The following is a 25,954-nucleotide window of genomic DNA, read 5'->3' on the forward strand; positions in this document are numbered from 1 at the left end:
CATAGAATTCTCAAGATATTAAGACTTTCATCGATCAAAAGCAAATATGATGAAAAGATAATAAGGAAAACAAATTGATCTAGTCTTCATCAAGAATCCATAGAATTCTCAAGATATTAAGACTTTCATCGATCAAAAGAAAGATAAGATGAAATTAAGAATGAAAACAAATTGATCTAGTCTTCATCAAGAATCCATAGAATTCTCAAGATGTTAAGACTTTCATCGATCAAAAGAAAGATAAGATGAAAATAAGAATGAAAACATAAAAGATAATCAACTCACACTATCATTAATATCATTCATCTAATATTATGGATTAGGTCATTTCAAACCTATCAACATCCTAGATCCAATGATATTAATGAAGTGGAGGAAGTAGGAAACCAAAACAAGCATAAAAAAGGCAAAAAAACACATTCTGCCAGCAGGAAATCGATTTCATGCAGAGGGAAATCGATTTCCATAGTGCAGTTTTCAAAAAAAAACAAGTCACGCTCAGCAGGAAATCGATTTCAGCCTTAAGGAAATCGATTTCCTCAGTGTAAAAATCAGCAAAAACAGCATTTAGAGGCATAAAACTTGACTTGAACAAATGTACAAACACCTTATGATCAAACATCAATTGGAGCACGAATTTTCCATCAAATCACCATCAAATAGCACCAATATAGCATCAAAGATGCATCACACACAAGCAACAAAGATCTACATCATGATATACAAAAAGGATGAAGAAAATTTACCAAATCTTGAACAAAACTTAGATCTACTTCAAGAATCACCAACACAAATCTTGATCTCTCAACAATTGAAGAAAAAAGAGTGAAATGGATGGTGGCTTAGCTCAAAGTTTGTGAGGTTCAAGGTGTAACTCACAAACTTTATGAAAGAATAAGAGCTTTGGTGAATTTGGTAGGAATGAGGAGAGAAATTGCAAGAGGTTTTTTGGCTCTCAAAAGCTTGAGAAATGAGAGAGTAGTGGGCTCTATTTATAGGATGAGAGCAAGAGTAGTGGTAGTTTGGTCTTTTTGCATTTGGTAATTAGCTTGTGTTTAATTGGTGATTAAAGTGGCAATTAAATGGTAAAAAGTGGTAAAATGGGGTTAAAGAAGGTTTAATGAAGAGAATTATTTTGATGAGGTGGAAAATTGGTGAAATGACAAAGATGGTCAAAGAAAATAGGTGCCAAAATCAAATCAAGCTTCCCTCTCTATTTTTTTTGAATTTCGCCTGAAGGAAATCGATTTCCCCAGGAGTGAAATCGATTTCACTCTGTTCCAGAAGAGAATTTGGCGCAAAATACACTAGGGAAATCGATTTACCCAGGAGGGAAATCGATTTCATGCTGTCCAGAATGTGATTTTGTTGAAGATTGCTGCAGGGAAATCGATTTACCCAGTAGGGAAATCGACTTCATCAGTTCAAAACATGAAAAATGCCTTGTTTATTGCATGTCTTGGCTTGGTACCTACAAAACAAAAGCCTACAAAGAAACAAAGCAATATTTTTGGTATTTGGGTTAGTATAATATGCATAAAAGATAAACAATCATTGGTGCTTGATGGTCCCTCTCATTGATGAGGTGAGTGCAACACCATAAACAAACTTCCAAGTGAAGCTCTTGATTAGTGATTGGGATATGAATGATATAGGATCTTAGGGTCAAAAATTGGGGTATGACAGATAGAAATGTCCAACAAAACAGTTTTGGGTGGAAAATAATATAGCTAATGTGGTTGAAAAGATATTATCCAAGAATGGCCTAAACGCTAGCCTTCATAGGCCCAATTTTGTTTATGCCTTGTCTGAATATGTTTTACAAGCTGAACTTCCCAGAGGTTGGAAGATTCCTAAGTTTAAAAAGTTAATAGGTGACACTAATGAGTCCACTATAGAGCATGTTGTTGGATATCAGTTAGAGGTATGAGATCTAGCCAATAATGAAAACCCTAAAAATGCAACACTTCCCCAATTCTCTAACTGAGAATGTCTTCACGTAGTTCAACACCTTACCTCCAAATTCTATATTAAATTGGAATCAATTAGAAAGGGTATTCCATGAACAATTTTACATGGGACAATCGAACATAAGTCTGAAGGAGTTAGTTAATGTGAAACAAAAAATTGGCTGAGTCGGTAGATGACTATCTCAATAGATTCAGGATAATGGATTCGTGATGTTTCACTTAAGTACCTGAACATGAGTTATTCGAACTGGCTGTAGAAGACCTAGACTATTCCATTAGGAAGAAGTTGGACACCCAATATATGAGGGATATGGCTCAACTAGTAGACAGGGTTAGGCAAGTCGTGTTGGTGTAAGCCCTAGAGGCCAATAGTTTTATTAGAACTTGGTTCTTGTATCGAGTTATGTATTAATAATTAAAAGACCTTTCTTTATTATGTTTGTTATTTTCAAAATAATAAAGTCCTTAGAATAGCTAGTTTTTTCAATGAAATATTAAGTGTGACTTAATCATGAGATCCCATTAAACATAATGACATTATTCTTAATGTATCCGTAGTCGAGCTTTATTGTGAAGTAAGATAACATTAAAGCATTGAGATTAGTGGACAGGCCGATGATCACATCTCATGAATAAAAATTTATCAAGTATTTACATTTAGGATCTCATGGATAATAAGTATGAATATCAGGACTAATATTTATACTGGATTGACCCGCTATGAGAATACTGTTAGAACAAGATTTGTTCTGATCAATATTCTTAGTTTTGATGATAACAAGGATATGAATTTTGTGTGAGATAATGTGGTACTCTAATACATTGCAATTTCCCTTTCAGGAAATATATAGAGTATGCACAAATCAGCGCTCCGAAGCTTTGTCTCAGAAGGTTCAGCATGCAACATCAGAACATGGTCTGGAAAGACATCAGAAGATGGTCAAGGCAGAATCAGAACATGGGTCTATGGAAGCATCAGAAGAACTTGAGGTCAGAAGCAGAAGCACTGAAGTTCTCATGGTATCACGCTCAGAAGCACTTCAAGGTCAGAAGACAAGAAGATGCTATGCACCAAGCTGTTTGACTCTGATGATATTCAAATATTATATTCAAACATCAGATCAGAAGAAAGTACAGGTGGCAGGCTACGCTGACTGACAAAAGGAACGTTGGAAGCTATTAAAGGCAACGTCAGTAGACACAGCGTGAACAAGGCTCGAGGTAGTTGACAAAAGCGTGAAACATTAAATGCAAAGCTGTACGGAATACGCAAAGCATTAAATGCGCTCAACGGTCATCTTCTCAAACGCCTATAAATATGAAGTTCTGATGAGAAGCAAGGTTGACGATTTTGAAAGAACTAACTCAGAAAGACTTGCTGAAACGCTGTTCAATTCAAAGCTCAGAAACTTCATCTTCATCAAAGCTCCCTACATTGCTGTTGTAATATATTAGTGAGATTAAGCTTAAACGTTAAGAGAAATATCATTGTTGTGATTATAGCTTTTCAGAAGCATTTGTAATACTCTTATTTGATTACATTAATTTGTAAGTAATTAGAGTGATCACGTGGTGGTCAGGATACTCTAAGAAAGTCTTAGCTTGTGTCTAAGCATTTGTTCCTGGAGTGATCAGGTTGTGATCAGGATACTCTAAAAGACTTAGTTGCGGACTAAGTGGAAAACCATTGTAATCTGTTGCGATTAGTGGATTAAATCCTCAGGTGAGGTAAATCACTCCGTGGGGGTGGACTGGAGTAGTTTAGTTAACAACGAACCAGGATAAAAATAACTGTGCATATTGTTTTTATCGTTCAAGTTTTTTAGACTACACTTATTCAAACCCCCCCTTTCTAAGTGTTTTTCTATCCTTCAAATACTACATAGAATGTTATGCAAAGTATCATAAGTTATTCTCATGGTGTTAGTGGTGTATGTCTCCCCTGGACCTGAAACCACTATGGACTCTAGATGAGGAGTTGAGTACTTTAAAAGGAATGGGAAAATATCTATACAACCAACGAAAGAAAAGAAACTGGTTGTTGCAACCAAGAGCGGGTTCAGGAGTCAACTATGCAAGGGGAAGGTATTAGCACCCCTCACAACTGTTAACTCAACGTGACCCATTTAGTTAGTCTTAGAAATGAGTGTTAATCCTGTTTGCTGCAAAGATGAATGGTACTAATGGTGTTTCGAATCCTCCTGCATACTCGAAGTTGTACATTCACATGTATGTGGCTCTTTGGAGGAGCATACCATTGGTGGAAATAGGTATTTTGTCTTATTTGTCGATGAGTATAGTCAAAAGCTTTGGATCTATGTGATCAAGCAAAAGGATGAAGTATTTGAAATCTTTAAGAGATTCAAGAAGCTTTTCGAAAACCAGATTTAGAATAAGATCAAAGTTCTACGAACAGGTGGAGGTGGCGAATAAACATCCAAGATATTTGAAGATTTATGTGTAGAAAATGGTGTCAATCATGAGGCAACTTCCCCATTCATGCCTTAACATAATGGAACTTCAGAAACAAGAAACATGACCATAGTGGATATGGCGAGATGCATGCTAAAATAGAATAATTTTCCAAAATCCTTATGGGGTGAAGCTATCACCACTACTGTTTATATTCTGAACATGTGTCGTACAAAGAAGTTGAAGAACAAGGTTCCTGAAGAAGTGTGGAGTGGAAAATGACCATCAATGAGTCATTTGAAGGTGTTTGGCTCTATTTGTTACAAGCATGTTCTTGATGCAAAAAAAGGAAGCTTGATGACAAGAGTGAACCTATGATTCTAGTAGGATATAGTAAAATTGGAGCATACATGATGTTCAACCAAATTAATAAGAAGATCGTGATAAGTTGAGATATTGTGATTGATAAAAATTCTGCATGGGATTGGAATTCTGGTGATACTTTTAACAAGCCATTGATGAGCTATGGCTTCGACAAAGAAACTGATAAAGTCGAAGATGAATTTTTTTTTGAAGTCGAAGAAATGAATGAAATTCTCGACACAGTCAAAGTCAAACAGGGTGTGGCTAGCACAAGGATATGACCTCTAAGAACTAAAGTTCGTTCAACAAGACTTCAAGATTATGAAGTGACTGGGGATGATAAAGTAACACTAGATGGAGAATTAGTTCATTTTTCTTTACTTGCAGGTGTTGAACCAATCAACTATAACGATGATTTAAAGAATAAATAATGGAAGTCTTCTATGTTCGAAGAGTTACAGGAATTCAAAAGAAATAACACATAGGAGTTAGTCGAATTGCCAGCGTACACAAAAGTTATCAAAGTGAAGTGGGTGTTCAAATTGAAGCGTAATGGTGATGGGTCGATAGCAAGACATAAGGAAAGATTGGTAGCTTGAGGATTTCTTCAAAGATCAATACTCGACTACTCTGAAGTATATGCTCCAGTAGCAAGACTGTAGTCTGTTCGACTAGTGGTAGCCTTCGCATGCAAGTAAGGCTAGTAGACATTTCACTTAGATGTGAAATCAAATTTTTTGAATGGTCCTTTAGATGAATAGGTGTATATCACACAACCTCCTAGGTTTGTAATTTAGGAGGAAGCAAGGAAAGTATACAGGTTGCATAAAACGCTCAATGACCTCAAGCAGACACCTAGGGCATGGAGCAAGAAGATCTACTCATACTTAGTCGAATTGGGATTTGTCAAATGCGAATTTTAGTATGGTGTCTATGTTTAGGTTGTGGCACAAGATATAACAATCATCTGATTATATGTCGATGACTTGCTGGTAACTGGAATTAGCTTGGAGAACTTGTCAAAGTTCAAAGAGCTGATGGTGAGGGAATTTAAAATGTCGGATCTGAGAAACTTGTCTTATTTCCTAGGCATATAATTTCAAATGTCGAAGCAAGGTATGGTGCTACATTAAAGGAATTATGTCAAAGAGACACTCAAGAGATTCAAAATGGATGGGTCAAATTCTGCATCCTCACCTGTTGAACCAAACTTGAAATGGAGAAACATGGAGAGGAGGAAAAGGTCGATGCTACTTTGTTCAAAGAAATTATGGGATCTCTTAGATATGTGTGAAACAGTCGACCATATATAGGTTTCACAGTCGAATTAGCGAGCAGATACATGAGTGAACCATGGGTGTCACACATGAAGGCTGCAAGAAGAATCCTGAGACAATTAAAAGGGTCGATAAACTACGGTGTTCTATTTCAACGATATTCTGAAAGCAAATAAGTTGTGACTAATTTCTATTAAGATGCTGATTGGTGTGGAGATAAGGAAGATCAAAGAAACACAATTGGTTACTTGCTTCAAGTCTTCCGTGCCCAAATCTCATGGTGCTCGAGAAAGAAACCTGTGGTGGCATTGTCATCGTGTGTGGCTGAATATATAGCTGGATCATATGCGGCGTGCCAAGCAATTTGGATCAGATCTGTGCTGGAAGAGTTCGAGGTTGAAGTGAAGAAACCTTTGGTGTTGTTGATCGATAACAAGTCATCCATTAATCTTGCAAAGAATCCAGTTATAAATGGAAGGAGTAAGCACATTGAAGCTAAATTTCACTTCTTAAAGGAGAAGGTAAATTGAGGTGAACTTGAAGTAAGACATTGATCAAGTGAAGCAAAGTTGGTCGACATTTTCACCAAATGATTTAAGATTGACAGATTCCTGAATTTGAGAAAGAAATTTGGAATAGTTCATATCGAAAATGATTACCGTATGTTCGTCAACTTAGATTATAGGGGGGGTGTTGTGATATAATCTAAATTGTATAACTCAAGCCCAAAGTTAATTAGGTTTTATTACTTAGTACACAAGTTAATTGTATCTAAATAGACATGTTGTAAGTCAGTTTCATATAACTCAATAATAGTTATCCTTATTTTTCTTATTCTCTCTCTTTTCCCTCCTCACTAAAAGTGCCTCACGCACTAACACTAATCACACATAGTCGGTGATGCTCCATATACCATATTCATTGTCTTGATGAGCCAATGAGGATGCCAACTGATTCATGCAAATTGTCTCCAACCATTTGAACCTCACATGACATCCTCGGGTCTGCAGAAACTCCTTTTCACTTCCTCGATATAATCTCCTAACTCATCAACCAACATGTATAGTGCCCTGACTCTATGATTTAGATTAAGGTCCAAAATTCATCTAATGATAAGAAAGTGGAGTGGATATAACACATTGTTCACGAGATGAATTATCCCATCAATAGGTAGATGGAAAGATGACGTCTAAAAGTGTTATACCTCAATAAAAACTTACAATAGTATGTGGTCTATATTAGTATAATTTGTCTATGTAACATATTTTATACCATATGATGTCAATACATCTTGAAATCTTGCTTTTTTTTTGGATGCTCTAGTGGGGATATCTTCCGACATGGCTAACATACTTCAATGGGTCACAGACACAAAACTACAATTTTTTTATGTAATCAATACATATGCTCTACATAAATATGTAAGTGACACCAAAATTTAATTTAATATTTACCTTCCCATTCTATGTATGATCAACAACATAGTGAGAATAAAGATGCAACACACACGTCTGACGCCTCATAGGAAGTAATTCATGTGCATGAGGCTGAGTCTGAGAAAGAGACTAAAATGTGGTCTGAGATCAAGATGGAGACCTGGCCTGGATATGTGGTTGTGGGGACGACACACTTGTCTGTGCCTAAAATAACTACCTTGAGTCTTGCTGAAATGACTGTACTGAACCCCATCTTTGTGAATCCTCTCTACAAATTGATACATGTTAAACAGTCCTACGTGTCTTAAACATTATGGTCTATTCTCCATTTTAGTATAAAGTTTTAATAAAAGTCCAGAAACCATGACCAAATACAAAATAAAAGAAATATAAGATGTTTACCATCATTCCATAAGGATCCTTCCGAATTGCACAGATTCATACTTTCGAACATGTCCTTCTAATGTGATTGTTTCCTAAGGATCTTTGAAAAAAAAGTTGTGTGCGGAAGGATCCTTAGGAAACAACTGCAAACATGAACAACCATTGACAAAATAATATAAGTGATAAATACATTGTAAAAGTAAACTTACTTAATATATAGTAATGAGATTGACAACAAAATGTAATCCTTTGTTCTTTAATTCATTAAATAATTTTTTTTAATAAACAACACTTGTATTAAGAGAAAATGGTACTAGGGATACACCAACCCTTACAAGAGAGGAACCGAAACAAAGAAAAACAGAGAAATTAAATACAATTCGCTGGATTTTTGAACCACTCGTAAAAATTACAAATAATTCTCTCCTTTGATTCAATAGCAAGCCACCATCAGGAAAACTACAAAATCAAAAAGAATAGTTCATCTTCATCCAATACTACGTCTTTAAATACGATATCATTTCTAGACTTTTAAATTCACCAACATATTGTCAACCAAATAACTCAAACTCTGCAGCTAGACATCTTTCCACTTAACATATCAACACGCTTAAGCAAGTGGCAACAACAATCATCCATAACGGGTATATCAAAATTCAGCCATGTGTGAATTTTCCTCCAAAGAAACTTCAACTTAGAACAATTCATCATAAGATGATTTAAATCCTCCTCCTGCATTTGACAAAAAACACAAAATGCATCATGGCTCTGAGTTATACTGCCTCTTCTTAAGAGTTACTTTCTAGTAGCCAATCTATCCTGCATGACCTCCAACCAAAAATCTTCAATTTGAAGGAACGGGAGCCCGCCAAATAACGCTTAATTAAAGTTTCGTTGTCCATTTCATTCTCTTCAAAGAGCTGATTGCAATAAGCATACCAGGACCTAACAGTAAAAGCTTTATAATTATCAAAAGGCCAAATAATAACATCATTATAATTCGCAACGGGGTTTATCCCTTGGAGCGTTGCACTCAGGTCCAAATATTCACCAAAGGACTCCCTCCCAAGCACTTCATTCCCGCGTAAGATCTTCCAGAACCAGGCCGATCCACTCCAGAACCCCATACTATTAACAACTTCATTCTTGAAGAAGCATTCCTAAAACAGATTTGGATATTGACCTGCCAAACAGTCCCTCCCCATCCAACTAGAATTCCAAAAGTTGGCCACATTATCATCACCCAACTTAATTGTGATTTTTTCTCATGATTCCTTGAGAATATTTACTCAACACCATTAGATCTCTCCACCATATTGAATCTTTAAGATTTGAATAGTCCTCCTCAAAATTCTAAAGTCTTTTCCTCAAATCTCCTCCATATCTTGCTTGCAAAATTCCTTTCCAGATGGCGTCCTAATCAGTCACAAATCCCCATAGCCATTATGAAAGCAATGCCTGATTAAGTCTACGGATGTCTTTGACTCCCAAACCACCTAACTTCCTAGATTTGGATATAGTATTCCAGCTCACCCAAGCCAAACCTCTCTTTTCTACCACACCACTCCATAAGAAATTCCTTTGAATAAATATAATCTCTTGCAGCACCTTAGCCAGAATACTATAAAAAGATAATTGGTAGATCGGAATATTCATCAAAACAGAATTCAGTAATGTAAGTCTTCCACCTACGGGTAGAAATCTACTCTTCCAACATGTTGATCACCGGATTCCAAAAGCTAACCTTCCTTTGATTACCACCAATAGTTATGCCCAAAAATTTACAAGGGAATTGCTCAATCTTACAACCAAGAAAAGAAGAAGAGGCTTATAGCTCAAAAGAGGAAATTCTGATACCATACATCTTACTCTTACTCAAATTTATAATTAGCCCCGATGCCATCTCAAAACCTCTTAATAAAGCCTTCAAAGCCCATAAATTAGAAGAAGAGTCGTCCCCAATAAGGAGTGTGTCATCTGCGAACTGAAGGAGGCTATATTCCACATTATTTGAAATTTTAAAACCTTTGTATAAACCCCCTGAAAAAGTCTGCTTAACCATACCCGCCAAACCTTCTGCCACAATTGTAAACAAGAATGGGGATAATAGATCGCCTTGTCTTAGTCCCCGTGAGACTTTGAATTCTTCCATCGGGCTATCATTAACCAGAATCGACATAGAGCTAGCAAAAACCACCGCTTCCATCCTAGACAGCCATTAAGCACCAAATCTCATTCTTCTTAGCAAAAGTCTCAGGTAGTTCTAATCTAAAGAATCATAAGCTTGAGCGAAATCGATTTTACAAACCAAAAAATTCCTCTTTGAAAAATCTTTGATTTTATTGGCAACCAAAACCCCATTAAGAATTTGTCTACCCAGAATAAAAGCCGTTAGATTGTTAGACACCAGCTTCTCGATATCCTCCTTAATCTAACTGCAAGCAATTTTATTATAATTTTGAGAAGACCACTAATCAAACAGATTGGCCTATGATCCTTACGGCTTTGAGGAATGTCATGTTTGGGAATTAAAGCTAAAAACGATGAAGTGACAGACTTGGATAGCTTTCCCCTTTTATGAAACTCTTGTATCACTCCCACAACCTCCTTGCCAATGGTATCCCAACACTTCTTAATAAACTCCAAATTAAAACTGTCAGGTCCTGGAATTTTATCACCATTACCTTCAAACACGACACTCTTTATTTCCTCCTCTAAGAAATCATCCTCAAGACTCGCACGATCAAAAGAAGAAATACATTCAAATGTGATGTTACACAAGAAAGGTATAGGAACAGGGAGACTTTGAAACTTGTAATCAAAGTGCTTCTTAATTTCTTCTTTCACCCCAACAACAGAATCAACCACACCAGAACCATTCTTAACCTCCAATATTGCGTTACTTTTAAATCTTGCTTTCATCACCGCGTGAAAAAATTTAGAATTATTGTCACCCTCCTTCACCCATCTATACCTTGATTTCTGTTTGAGAATGCTCTCTTTATAGTGTAAATTCCTCCAAAATGACTCTTGTTTCCTTCTTCTTTCACTAGTGACCTCTTCTGAATGTTGAACATCAGACTGGCACATTTGTTCTTCTAAACAACTCAATTCTGTGACATCCTCCTCAATCTTCATGTCCACCTAACCGAATACATTAGTGTTCCACCAGCGCAACCTTCCTCTTAGAAGCTTGAATTTCTCTTTCAAGACAAAATGTTTTCTCCCTCTCATATCAAATGAATCCCACTCCTTTTGGACAAAAGCTTTGAACTCCTTGTGATCATACCAACAGTTTTCAACTTTGAATACTTTAGGCCCCCAATCCAACCAACTTGATTTAATCCACACTGGTTTGTGATCATAGACATCCCTATTTCCCATCTTTTGAGCCACCACGCCCCATTCCGATTATAAACCTTCAAATAATAAAATATGATCTAATCTACTGCAGGCCTTCCCATATGATTTTACCCAAGTAAATATATTGCCAGAAATTTGAATATCAACTAACTCCATATTCTCTATAAAGCATCCAAATTCCTCCATTTCCACAGATCTTCTATTTCTCACCCTACCCCTCCTTTCCTTTCTACTTTTTATGGAATTGAAATCTCTCCCACCACCCAATTACCTAACTCTAATTTGTTCTTCCAATATATTAATTCTTCCCACAGAACTCTTTTCTCCCCCAAAGTGCAAGGCGAATAAATATTGATGAAATACAGAACAATACCGTTACACAAAGCCTTAATCCCTACATAGCCCTTTCCAAAGAAATTGAACACAGGACAAAAAGCTTCCTTTCTCCAAAGTGTTAGAATTCCACCTGCACTGCCCTCAGCATTTCTATAACCACTCACAATCTTTAGAACCCCACAGAGCTGACACCAATGGATCCAACATATTTGTAAACTAGGTATCTTGAAAAAACATCAAATATGGATTACCCTTTCTCACGGTATGGAAAATTCTTCTGCGTTTTACCGAATTTATGCACCCGCATATGTTGAATGTACCAATAATCATGGTACCAAAGTAGTCACCTCCTTCGCTTCTTCCCTAATCACCCTCTCATTCTCCTCCATGAAACGAATTATTCCTTCAAAAACTTCTTCATCTTTGTTAGAACAAGATTTGGTTCTGCAATACGTCTCTGAGTTTTGACGATAACAATATGTATGAACAATTTTGTTATTATTATGCTAACATTTGTTATTTTTGAGTACTTAACAAGCAGGTTTGAATCTGATGAGAAGGCATGGCCAAAACATCAGAAGCCATTAGGTTATATTTCCACGCTGCAAAGTTCTGATGAACAGTAGAAACAACTTCAGAAGCAGAAGCATCTGAAGTCATCACTCTGATAGAAGCTCTGAAGAAACCAGTTCTGAAGACCAAGTGCTGAAAGAATCTGAAGACGTGGTTTTGAAGAGTCTAAAGACTTGAAGCTCTAAAGACTCAAGTTTCTGAAGACAAAATGATTCTAAAGACCAAGTGCTGAAGACTATGAAGACGCGGTTCTGAAGACTCTGAAGACTTGAAGCTCTGAAGAATTCAAGGTTCATTCTTTTTCTTCCAACTCATGCTGAGAGCCTCTGAAGTTCAAGAAGAAAAAGTTAACGTTACACTGTAGTACGAAAGTACAAGGTACAGAAAAATATTTCGCTCCACTCCAAGAAAAAGGACGGACGTTGCGTACTATCTTGTCAACCACTACAAGCAAGCCGCCAACATTGTGCATGATTCAGAATTTTCCCTCTAACGATTATATTTCTCTATTAGCTTTAAAAAGGCTTGAAGACTCAAAGAAGAAGCTAAAAAACTTCAACGAAAACACTCACTCTGTATAGATTGTTAATAGCTTCATTTTTATTTTAGTCTAAGATTTGAAAAAGAGAGTTTACATCCTGCTTGTGTAGAAGCACTTATATTGTAAAAAAACCTGTGATCAAAGGTTGTTTGATTGTTCCTTGAGAGACCAAGTGAAGGTCAACTGTCTCAAGAAGTATAGGGCTAGAAAGTCTTAGAGGTTGTTAGTCACAGGGGGTACCTGTGCAGGTGTTAATCACAGGAGTTGCCTGTGCAAGTTGGTAATCACAAGGTTATTTGTGCAAATGTTAGTCACCAGTAGTTGGCCCATGCGATTGTAATCAGTTTGGTTATAGTGGATTAAGTCCTCGCTTGAGAGAGACAAAATCACCTCGGAAGGGTGGACTGGATTAGCTTGAGAGTTCTCAAGTGAACCAGTATAAAAAACCAAGTTCTTTCCTTCTTGCATCTTTTTATTATTATCCATAGTAAAGAACTTGTAGTTTCAAGAAAGGGGAATGTTTTTATAAAAAGCTATGTGTTTTAAATACCCTATTCAAACCCACCTTTCTAGTGTTTTTCACACCTTCAATCTTCATCCCCCTCTACTCCCATCTCTTTGATAGTATTCCAAACCTTTTTAGGTACACTTTCAATAGCTCTCCAGATTCTATGATTTCCTTTACGAACATCAAACTCTATAATTGACTCAATTGGTGAACAATTATCTTCCACCAACCTTGATGATCTCACCTCATTAAGGGCCCCTTCACGAATTGGCATTTGTGGTAATGAATGAATATTATTCCTAACCAATTTAGCGTCGATTTGAGAGTGAAGGAGGGCCGTGAAATATGAAAGGGGCATAAGGGATTTTCAAGGAATCATAAATATCCACTAATGCTTTTTTTGATGGTTTGGTTACTTCTCCGTGGGCCTCTAAGATCCAAGTGAGAACAGGTAATTGGGTCCGAAGACCCCGAAACTTGGGACGTAGATACCGCTTTAGGATCCAATATCTCCCCCAATAAAACCCCTACACTTTTTTGGGCCCCACAAGTTGACTTCACTCTTTCTTCTGCCCAGTCTACAATAGCATTCAATGTTGTAATCTCAAACACGTTAAAAATGCCTTTTCCACCGCCTACTTTCTCGGAAGACCCACAATCTTCTAAAACTGCATAATTAGCATAGGTATCTGCCACTACACTAACACCTTTTCCCATTTTTCTATTTTCATCTGTATTTTCGCCGTCATTAGTAGGGCGCAAAGACTCGTTAATATCCTTCGAACTATTCGCACCACCTTTGTCTTCCCTAGAATCACCATGGATACTCCATTCACCATCAACCTCCTTATCTTCTTCCGAGGAAGAACCATCTAATGAATCGACATGGATTGTTTCCTTTTGAAATACGATACGTTTAGGGCCATGCATATCTTCAACAAGTTTTATCTCATAGACAAATTCATTAACTTCCACATTAAACGACTCATTCAACACCATAAAACTCTTAGTTCTTATAAGAAATCTAGCAAAATCCATTCTAGAATACTCACGGGTTTCATTAGATGACCATACGGAAGCTCCCACCAAACTTGAGATAAACGCAAAAAACCTTGGGTTCCATGTGTGGCAAGGGAGGCCATATCACCTCATCCATATGAGTCTCTCGTTATCTACATCAGCCGGAGACCAAGGGCGGATATCTGTAAACCACTGACTAATCCTATCTTTTGCTTCCTCCACTATAGCTTTGATTTCACCTTCTTTCCGTTCTTCCAATAAACATAGGTTTGCCCATAGTGGTGTGTTTACAGTGATTTCTAGTAAACAACCGCTAGTCTTCCAAATTCTACGTATTTGGTAACAAACAGGATTGACTAGATTGATCCTAGGACATGTGTCTAAGTGATGTTATTCTTTTAGTTGAATTCATTTTCTGAATCTACTCTTTTTGAAAAAAGTATTGAAGATTTCTATAAAGGTTGTGGTTATATGCAAATAAAATGCCTTCGATTATAAAATATAAATGTCTGGAATAAAATATTCGAGTTAAAGTTTAAAGGAAAGTAAAAGACATGTGAAAGGAAATGAAACTTAAAGATTTTGACTGAAATGTGAAGGAATTCGAAAGGAATATTCAAAGGAATGGTATTGATATAATAAAAACAACATTGAAAGTAATATTGGTGTTTCTCATACATGCATTCTCAATAAACTCTTTCTCTTATGCTGGTACTTAAGTATTTTTGAGTGATTTTGTACAAATTGAACACCTCAAATCCTAACATTAAGACCCCTATTTATACTAATTCGACCCTAACGGTCTTTTTCTAACGAAACGCCACGTTGCCCCTTTGCATGTGCTTCGATTCTCTGGGGCTTCCACGCGTCCCTCTGACTAAAACGAATCACTTTGAAATTCAAACCATCACGCTCGAAGTTTTGAAACCCGACCAACGTGACTTGTTAAAATATATATCTTCGAAGTATCTCGAATTATCCTAAATTCTTATTTTTAAACTTCGAGAATATTTCAGCTTAAGCTCCAACTTGACATAGAGAAAAAGCTTCCACACGAAGAAACTTGAAATAGCCTCACACAACCATTTCTCCATTTTTCCTTCGAAGCATAAAGTTTAAGATACTGCGTCTTTGATTGTCGAAATCTTCAACTAAAAAATTGCCACCAATAAATGTATATTTCAAATAAAATGCAGAAATGGGCATTTCTTGTCACTTTAGATTTGGACCATTGAGCCTTTCAGTATCCCTCAACTTAATGACGTCATAATAATCCTGACCCTCTTTTTCCAAAACGACTCATCAGGACGTGCGTAATCAGGGTGATAATTACCCCTAATAAGTAGGAGTAAGGATAAAATTATGCAACCTCCTGAACGACCACTCGTTATTCAACGCGTGTCCCACTAACTTTTAATCACAAAATCTTCATAATTGCAAAGATCAATTTTGGACCTTTATAAATAGTGACTTCCGTCACTTTCAAAAAACGTTTCCTTTGGCTCTCTCATAAAACAAAACTTTTTGTCATCTTCTTCCTCAAAACCCATTCAAAAACTCGTATTCTACTCACAAACCTCAACATCAATGGCTTCCGCTGATCAAAATTCCAAGCAAGCACAACTTGATGATGCTTCTCAACCGATCATGAAGATATCAATACCGCTGCAAGTGGGGAATCAAGAGTACGTACCAAAACCTCTTTATGTTGAAGAGAAACGCCTAATCTATGCTTCTCAGGTACTCATTCCTCTTGATATTGCTGGAGAAACACATGCATTTACGGGTCCAATCCCCGACCTTAATGTAAGCGTAAACTCTGTTTTTTTCCTAGTTATCATAGGTCTAGGCCTATTGTAAGCAAATACAAAGTTGATGATAAAGGGAAACCCATTTTTGTTGAAATCTATTTTTGTGGAAAGACTTAGGAATTTACAATTTGATCGCGCTATCAAAAGCTGGTATTGAATATAACCAACCTATGTTGGTGGCGTCTTTGTACTTTTGGGACGCGCCCCACAATACTTTCCACCTTCCATGCGGAATGGTAACACCCACACTCTTCGATGTGGATGATATTACCGGGCTTCGCCCAATTGGAGAGGACTTCGACCCTAATTATATGGATGTGGATACTATTAAGTTTGGTGCGATTAAGGCTACCTTCACCCTTTTTACCGCTAAGCACCACAACAAGGATAGCGATGACATTTCGAACAAAGAACATATTGCTTTCCTAGCACTCTGGCTGTCGAGATGTGTTTTTTGTTCAAGATCTCTACAAGTTGCAGAGAGATATCTGGCCATGGCGAACCAACTCAATTATGGTCGAAACCTTGATTTGAGCCAGATGATTCTCGGATACCTTTATGAGTCACTAGGTGAATCCATAGATCTTTTGAAGGCGTATGAAACAGGAACCTCTCTGTTGCTCGCTGGGCCCTTTTGGTTACTCCAGTTTTGGTTGAATGCCACATTCGAAGCTGCTCGACCTAAGAAAGGCTTGGTGAAAATTCTAGTAAATCACACAAGATGTCGTACTTGATGTTATGACATCCACAATAACACAGAATAATACTTTAAAACAGAAAAGTATAAAACAGTAAAGAACACATTGAATTGTTTACCCAGTTCGGTATACAACAATACCTACTATGGGGACTACCAAGCCAAGGAGGGGATCCAATATTATCAGTATTAATTCAGAGCTAAACTCCCCCGTTTACAACTCATCACTTAAGACCTACCCAATGCAATTCCAATCTAATTCTAGACCTGAGTATCTCCAATCACTCCCCCTCAATCACTACAGTGATTACAAACAGACTTTAATCAAACGAGAAAGAAGACACACTTCAAAGACACACCTTGATCTTGCTTAAAAGCTTAAATTAAGAGACACACACTCGTGCTTAAAAGCTTTGAGTGACAAAGTACAAAAACAACCTATTCCAATACAATCATCAAAAGACAATTGCTTGAATTACAAGAGAATAAACACACACAGACACAGAAAAAAATTAGGGTTAACCAAGTTAACCTAATTCACACGTCATCAGGCTGTTACAAAATATGCTGTTAACAAAATCTTCTAGGAGAAATATTCAGCACACAATAAAATGTTTTCTAAATTGTAGATTGAGAGAAATCAGGAAACATAATAGTAAAACATAACAGCTTCTGCTGTCAAACATGGATGTCATGACATCATTCATGACATTCAATGATAAAACCTGTATTAGCTTAAACATATGCAACCTGCAAAACACCATATAAAGCATGTCATGACATTTGTCAATTCAATAAACACCCAGGTATGTTTTACCACAAATGCAGCCAACATGAAAACATCTACAATCTCCCCCTTTGGCAAATTTTTGGCTAAAACAACCTGTCACACCATATCAGAGAAACACTTGCAGCAGAAAACATACAACCACACACAATCAGAGCTAATACAGTACATCATACCACATAAACATGCAATCACTACTACTACCATCAACATGCATACATCAACCATAGTTACTGCTTCTTCTACAACAAACATCAAAGCACATAACATGGCTATACTACCACTACAACCATACCACATGAGCAACTGTCAAGTATAATAGAAACAAACTGCTATACTACACACAATCAAACAGATCAACACAAAATAAGCTATCAGTATTGTTGATCACACACACACTTGTTGTTATGGGGTGACATTCCTACTCCCCCTATTTGGCCAGAAAAGTTGCCAAAGCAAACATTCCCCTTCTCTCTCTCTCTCTCTCTCTCTCTCTCTCTCTCTCTCTCTCTTTTAATTTTAAAGAGATCTATGGTTCCTCATAGATGCAGACTCTTAACTTGCTTCGCAAGTTTTCAAACTATGTTGCATCAAGAGTTTTGTCTCAGTGCCATCATCAGACATGTTGTTAACCTCCACAATATTAGCACCTTTACTAGACGCACTTGTACCACCACCACTATTATAAGCATCAACACCACAAACTTTAGTGTCAATGTCATTGATATTGTCAGGAACATTGTTAGGGACATTGTCATCATCTTTAGGAGCATCTTCAGTCTCCTTCATAGAACTACCATCTTGGTTCACACCAGAATCTTTTGGAGGGTCAGCCATTACAGAGTTCGGAGGGACGGATATCCTAGGGACTTGATGGTATTCATCCGATATACGACTGAAAATTTTAGCAATGGCATTGTGAACATACCTTGATCCTTCCTTGGTTAAGTCCTCATGAGCTGTGGATGATGAAGACTTTGTGGCCTTGGCATGAACAGATTCCTTAGGTCTCCATACATGAGAAGTCCTAGGTTTCTTTATCTTCAAAACATGCCCCATTATCAAAGGCGCATCATTCAGAATCTCATTAGCATTAGTTACCTCAGCGCTTGTAGTAATGGTATGCACATTGAGAGGATACCCTTTTTTGGGAGAGAAGGAAGATGATTGTTGAGACATCTTGATGAAGAGAGTGAATTTTGAGAAATACTCGGTGGAGGAAGAGCAATTTGAGAGCACACGATAGTTGTTGTAGAAAGATGGCAACTGAAGAATCCTTTTGAGAACTAGGGGAACCTTTACATCCAAGCCCTTTGTGAAAATATTAGCAAACTCTAGATCAGTGGCCATATGCTTCATTGTAATATTTGTGTCCTCCACAAAATCTTTGATGTAGAGATGTCTAATGATGTTGCAGGACATTGTTACGACATCCTCCTTGACATTATGCTTAGATAAGCCTTGTTGTATCCACCTTAATTTAGACCAGTCTAAGCCTTTTGTGTGAATCACACCCATCATCAGATTTACACCTTCATTTGTGATAAGAAAAATCATGCTCTCCTTGTTTTTTTGATTTCCCAGGTTGATTTGTGAAGCATTTGCTCTTTCAATCCAGGTTTTTGAAGCTTGGTCTATTGCTAGTGGTTCCTCTCTTAGATGAAATTGATGATCAATAGATAGCTCCCTTGGGACCATGTTCCATACAGTACTTTCCTTGAACAGGTAGACTTCTCTTTTCATATCTCTAGTCCATATGTCATTAAGGGAAACCATCATTGTTTTCATTAGGTCAAGGTTGTGAGTACTCCAGGAAGTTGTAGATGATTTCATTGATCTTCTAACGGCTTCTGGTATTTGGTTCCTAACAATAATCTCCCTATGGAGAACATTTATGATACTGAAAGATGAACATTTATAAATTCCAGAAGCATCTTTTATCTCAATGCACACAGTTGATTTTTTAGTATATTCTGATGTTAAGACATTTGTTTTGACATTTTCACATTCCACTAAGATAGTAGTCTCACCTTCTTCCACAGCATCGCACTTCATTGTTGTGTTCTTGCTTATAGCAGGAATGAATTCTTCTTTTCTGGGACCTTCATCTCGTTTAGGTTTCCTTTTTCTAGGGATTCCTGTTTTCCTTATAGTCTCCTTCTCATTTATGCCACAACTTGAGTGTTCAGTATCAACATATAACTTCCGCTGAGGTGGCTTTATCTTGGCCAGATTTTTCTGTTGAGGGATCTTCCTTCCGGTAGGTGCATGAGTTTCAGGACATGTGAACCTTAAGTGACCTATCTTGCCTTATTGATGGCATCTCTGGGCTGAGATAGGTGTATCCTTTTCTTGATGTTTTTCCGGATGTTGAAGATTTTGATTGGACTTCTTTTTCTTCATCTTATTAGGGATGATTCTCACCTCTGACTTGCTGATATTTATGCCTTGATTACTTCACATTGTTGTCTTATTGTTTGATCTTGTGTTTCGCACTTCCTCTCTAGGTCAAAAATGTTTGTCATGAGACTTACTCTTTCTTCTTGTAATAGTGCATAAGCATTTTTATACACTGCCAATCTTTTACACAATCCTTCATTTATTAGACACGTCTCAGAATATCCAGCAGCAACTTCACTAATGGTGATTTCTTCAACATAAGACTCATCATCATACTCATCCATTTCTTCAACAAGATTCTTTGTTCTGGGAACGGGAACCTCTAGTTTGATAGTTCATTCTTGATGATTACCCTCAATTTTTTCTGTGGCCATGGAACAAGTAAAAGGAAACTTTGAGGTTTTAGGCTCCCATAGGTAACAGTTATCCTTAGACCTAACTCCCTTCATGACTTATTCATTTTCTTCATTTGTGATAATACATTCTTCTTTAGTGAATCTGACATTGAACCCTTCATCACACAGTTGGCTGATACTTATAAGATTTGCAGCTAGTCCTTGTACCAGCAAGACATTATTCAGATTAGGAGCACCAGGACATCCTGACTTGCTAACACTTTTGACTTATCTTATTTCTCCATCACCAAGAGTCACATAACTGGTGCCATCAAGTTTGATGTCAACTAATAAGTTCTTTCTTCCAGTCATATGGTTTGAGCAACCACTGTCAAGGTACCAGTCTTCCTTGGCAGGCATTTTTAGAGAAGTGTGTGCTACTAGAGCAACATTCTAAGCCACCCACTGTTGCTTCCTGTCAAGAGTATCATGTTTAGGTTTGGCTTGATGTGTTTGGTTGGGATATCCAACTAGTCTGAAACAGAATGGCTTTATGTGTCCAAATCTTCCACAATAGTGACACCTCCATCTTTGGAATTCCTTCTTTGTTTGGCTCCTTCTTCTGTTTCCTTGATGTTGTGACATAGGTGTTGACATCTGGTTTGTCAAGAAAGCTTGAGGTTTTGATCTTCTGACCCCAAAAGTGAATTCTGTTTTAGCCACAAATCCTATCCCAGACATGTCTCATGCTCCCTGTCCAAACTGCAGAATTTCTTCCAGAGTGTCAGTTCCATTATTCAGCATCCTGAAAGATTTAGTCATTTGATCAAGTTTGGAGTTTAACATTCTCATTTCAATACTGAGAGAGTCTATGGTTGCAAGATGTTCATTCTTCTCAGTTTCTAGCTCCTTTATGATTATCTTTTGCTTCTCCACTAGTTTTCAGACTTCAACATTCTTGACACACAACTTCTTGTATGAGGCAGTAAGCTCATTAAAGGTTAGCTCATCATCATTGGAGTCATCATCAGATGCATAGACACTTGTTAGAACTGTGACATGTTTTGTTGTTTCCTCTTCAAACTCATTGTCAGAATCTTCATCAGACCAAGTGACAAACAGTCCTTTCTTATGCTCCTTGAGGTAGGTAGGACATTCAGCTCTAATGTGTCCATATCCTTCACATCCATGACACTGAACCCGTTTTCCTTGATTGGGGTTCTCTTCAGCTTTAGATCTTCTGCTAGGGTCATAAGTCTTGCTGATGTCATTGGAAGTGTTCTTAACATTGGGTCTGGACTTCTGATCAACCCTTTTAATGAACCTGTTGAATTGTTTTCCAAGCATGACTTTGGCTTTTGATAAATTTTCATCACTTCCACCATTTCTTTCTCTTGAATTATCTTTAGTGTTGGAAACAAAAGCTATTCTCTTGTTCTTATTTTCAACAGTGTCACAAATACTCATCTCAAAGGTTTTTAGAGAACCGATGTGTTCATCCATCTTTATGTTGCTGATGTCCTGAGCTTCTTCTATAGCAGTCACCTTCATAGCAAATCTTTTAGGCAGTGATCTGAGGATCTTTCTTACCAGCTTTTCTTTAGACATTTTTCTCCTAAGGCTCTTGAGGTATTTGCAATCTCAAGGATATTCATGTAGAACTCATGAATGGTCTCATCCTCTTTCATCTTGAGATTTTCAAACTTGGTGGTAAGTGTAGCAACCTGCCCTAAAAATTAATATTTTAGAGTCGCCACCTATTCTACCAGGGCGAATAGGAAACCCTACGCAGTATAAAGATCTGGGTAAGATTATTATAATCAGGTCGAGGGAAGGTGTTAGGCACCCTTAACCCTTTCCTAAGGTTTTGAGTTAAGGTAAAGGTTTTATGGCCAAACATAAAGAAAGGTGACAGAAAGTTAATAGGGTAAATGATTAGATTTAAATCTGATTAGAATTTTGAGGGAGGGGACTCGCCTTGTTGCCAAGTGCCTACGTATCTCCTTATGGAGAATCAGAGTCAACGTAGTTCGGGCACAGGGTTGTACGCCTTAGAATTGATTATGAAATTTGTTTTTTGAAGGCTTTTTGAATGGCCTATCGTAGTTTTGCATTTTGTGGTTTGCAAGGCATTTTGAATTTCCTTATTCGCAGTATTGAAGAGATGAAAATCCATAGTTTGAAGGAGTGTTTTAAGATTCGAGCGTACAACCCTGATTTGATGTGTTTTCGTTAGGTGCGATGATCAATAGATTTGATCATGATAATTAACGAATTAAATAATGTATTGCTGGCCATTCTGACCGATAGATTCGATCGTCACGAGCAGCAAATGAAGTGTATTTTAATCTTGTAATTAAATTATGAGTTTTATCATTGCCTCTCATAACCAATAGATTTGGTTATTACATGACAACGAATTCCATTACTTATGTTTTATTATTTTATCTCTCGCCAATGCGACTAATCGATTTAATCGGATCGAGGAGAGAATTAGTCAAGAATTAGTTAAATTAGCATTAATAAATTAATTCGATTAATTTTATTTCTCGCCAATGCGACTAATAGGTATAGTCGGATCGAGGAGAAAATTTTAAATTAATCAAGAATCAATTGAATTAATATTTTTTGCCCAAATGGTAATGGGATTGGGCAAACCCTAATATTGATGGCCTTTCTAGGGTTTTTGTAATTTTTATAATTAACACTAATTAAATCAATTAAGTCGAATAATCGAAATAATCGGGATAATCCTAAATAATTAGTCATTAACCTAATCCTAATTTATTATCCTAACTGTATTTAAATAAATAAATTAAATTAACTATAATTGATTAATATTAATCTAAACAATTAAATAATAGAACAAATAAAATATAGAAAACCTGGGCTTGGATTGCATATGACTGGGTTGGGTGTCCATGGTATGCACCTTCATCTCTGATGCGTTGGATCCACTTGGCAGATAATCTGATGGTTGATGAGTGAAGGACCATGGTACGCGCGTCCTGGCCAACCGTATGGGATCCGCAAGCATATTGAAACATACAAGTTATCAAAAATAAACATGTCGCGTGTGGGGTTCAAACCCCAGTTCTCTCATTCGCCAACAAGATACCTTGCCAAATGCACTAGGTTTTTTCAGCTGTCAAAAAACACGCCCATTAGATATTATACGAAAATAGATATTACATGGAATCCAAAACGCGCGCCCTCCTGGATTTAAAACAAACCAATTATTGACTGCCACGCAGTCATCTTCTTCATGTTCTGAAACCAGCATTTTTTAGCTACGAATTAGCGGCCAATTTGCTTCGGTTCTGAACCTAGTTAAAACCTTGCGACACCCAACTCACCAAATACCATGAATAAACTCCAGATGAACACATGAACCAACTAGAAATCGGCCACTGAGTCCATTGGTAATCTCTATTAATCCTAATTTTGCCTCCACCAGAAACCCCCAATTTGAGAAGCAAAAACCCTAACAATGGCACCTCTTTAAACCTGTATTCAAAACTCAATTAAACTATTCAAGTAGCTTCGAAACTTTCTTCTAAACACAAATACACAATCAAATCATGTTAAATATGCCTCTGTGTATGAAATCGAAACTAAAAAAACAATGATAAATTGTGAGTTGTGGGGACCGGTTCTGAGTGCTTCGATCGACGGTGATGCTCGTGTTGGCTTCAGAAAACTCTGGTGAATCGATTGGGACCGTTTGTTTGGCTTGAATCGGTCAATATTTTGTTCTGCTACCTTGTTTTGGCCATACGGTTTTTGAAGTTTCTGTATGATTCTTTGTTGCTGAATTTTTGTCAAAAACCCCCCTTCTCCATTGGCACAAGTTGTTTTTATATATTAGATGGAATTAGGTTAGGAATATTGATCTAAATCTCTTTGAATCAAGAGATTGAATTTTGATTGAAATCACTTTTAATTCTTTCTAAACTTAGCCTAATTCCAATCTTCTTCTTCTAATTATGTGGAGTACGAATATGAACCAAATATAGGTGATATGGATTATTTGATTTGCTTGGGAAATAAAACTAAAATCAATCCTTTCACAATTTTCCCATTTATTTGATTTAAATCGAATCTTTAATAAATCAAAAATCCATTAAAAATCAAATAAAAATCAAATGGGCGTGGTATTGGGCTTGGAGGTTCTTTGTAACCTTATAACCAAGTTTGGATCCTAAAAGGATAGGCCCATTTGCAAAAATATCCATTTTGGCACTCATTTACTTCACATTTTTTTTTCAAAATTGCCCAACTTCGACAAGGCATATCTCCCTCAATTTTTAAGGTATGGGAGAGTTCTAGGACTTTTTGGAAACCTCAAGATGTCCTCTACAAGACACTTTGGAACATATTTTTCATTTGGAGATTTTATCTTGATGATATGCCCTTTGACAAAAAACTGCTTTCGGTTAACCTTTGAAAAGGACCTATAATCTTTTGTACCATATCTCTCAAATGAAGCATTTCTGGCCTTGGCATGTGAGAGACAAAGTTGTAGAGGATTCAATTTCCTTCAAAATAGGCTTTGAGTGAGAAATTTCTGACACTCCATGTGGAAGTTATGACCAGTCAAAGTTGAGTTGACTTTTCCTATAAAAAACCCTTAATTTGAACCCTTTGACTTTGTTCATTTCTGAGTCTTTATTAACGGATCATGATCAACCTTTGATCAAATGATGGATATGGCCTCAAATACTTGATGTTTACCAAAAGTCAGGAGTTTTGGCTGTACTTTGCCCATAGTTGACTTTTAGGTCAAACAAGTCGACTGTGGATCACCTGAGCGTTTGAATGAGAAATCCTTGGGGTTGAAGCTTGATAATTGTCATGTAGATACCTTGAGACATATGATACACCTTGAGATCCATTCGAGGCCTTAGAGATTCAAATTCTTTTGACGAAGTGCAAACCCTAATTTTGAATAGGAGAGAGTGACTTGAGAAAAACCCTTGAACCTTGAGCCCTTGATGATGAAATGAGATGAGCAAATTTTGGGGTATGACAGTAAGCATTTGAAGTTTAGACATCTTCACCTTGGATGCGCCTTCATGAGTTATTTTGAGAATATCCCAAACTTCTTTAGCCAGATCACAGTGATGCACAAGTCTGAATATGTTCTTGTCAATTCTATTGAACAAGGCATTTAGTGCCTTGGAATTGCCCAAATCCAGCTCTTCTTTAGTTTTGCTCCATTGTTCTTCAAGAATTAGAACAGTGGTTCCATCTTCCACTACCTTCTCAGGATGTTTCCATCCGTTTTCCACAGCTCTCTAGGCCTTGCTGTCCACAGACTTTAGAACAACTACCATATGGGGTTTCCAGTAGTCATAGTTAGAGCCATTCAGAATGGGTGGTCTATTCCCAAACACTAATAATTCCTTCTCCATAGTACCCGAATTTTTTTGTCCCTAGATCTCACCCAGATGTAAACAGGCAGGGTGCCTGCTCTGATGCCAATTGAAAATTCTAGTAAATCACACGCGATGTCGTACTGGATGTTATGACATCCACAATAACACAGAATAATACTTTAAAACAGAAAAGCATAAAACAGTAAAGAACACATCAAATTGTTTACCCATTTCGGTATACAACAATACCTACTACGGGGGCTACCAAGCCAGGGAGGGAATCTAATATAAGCAGTATTAATTCAGAGCTAAACTCCCCCGTTTATCACTCCTCACTTAAGACCTACCCAATGCAATTCCAAT

Source organism: Vicia villosa, linkage group LG4 (assembly GCF_029867415.1).
Source record: "Vicia villosa cultivar HV-30 ecotype Madison, WI linkage group LG4, Vvil1.0, whole genome shotgun sequence".
Taxonomy (NCBI): Eukaryota; Viridiplantae; Streptophyta; class Magnoliopsida; order Fabales; family Fabaceae; genus Vicia; species Vicia villosa.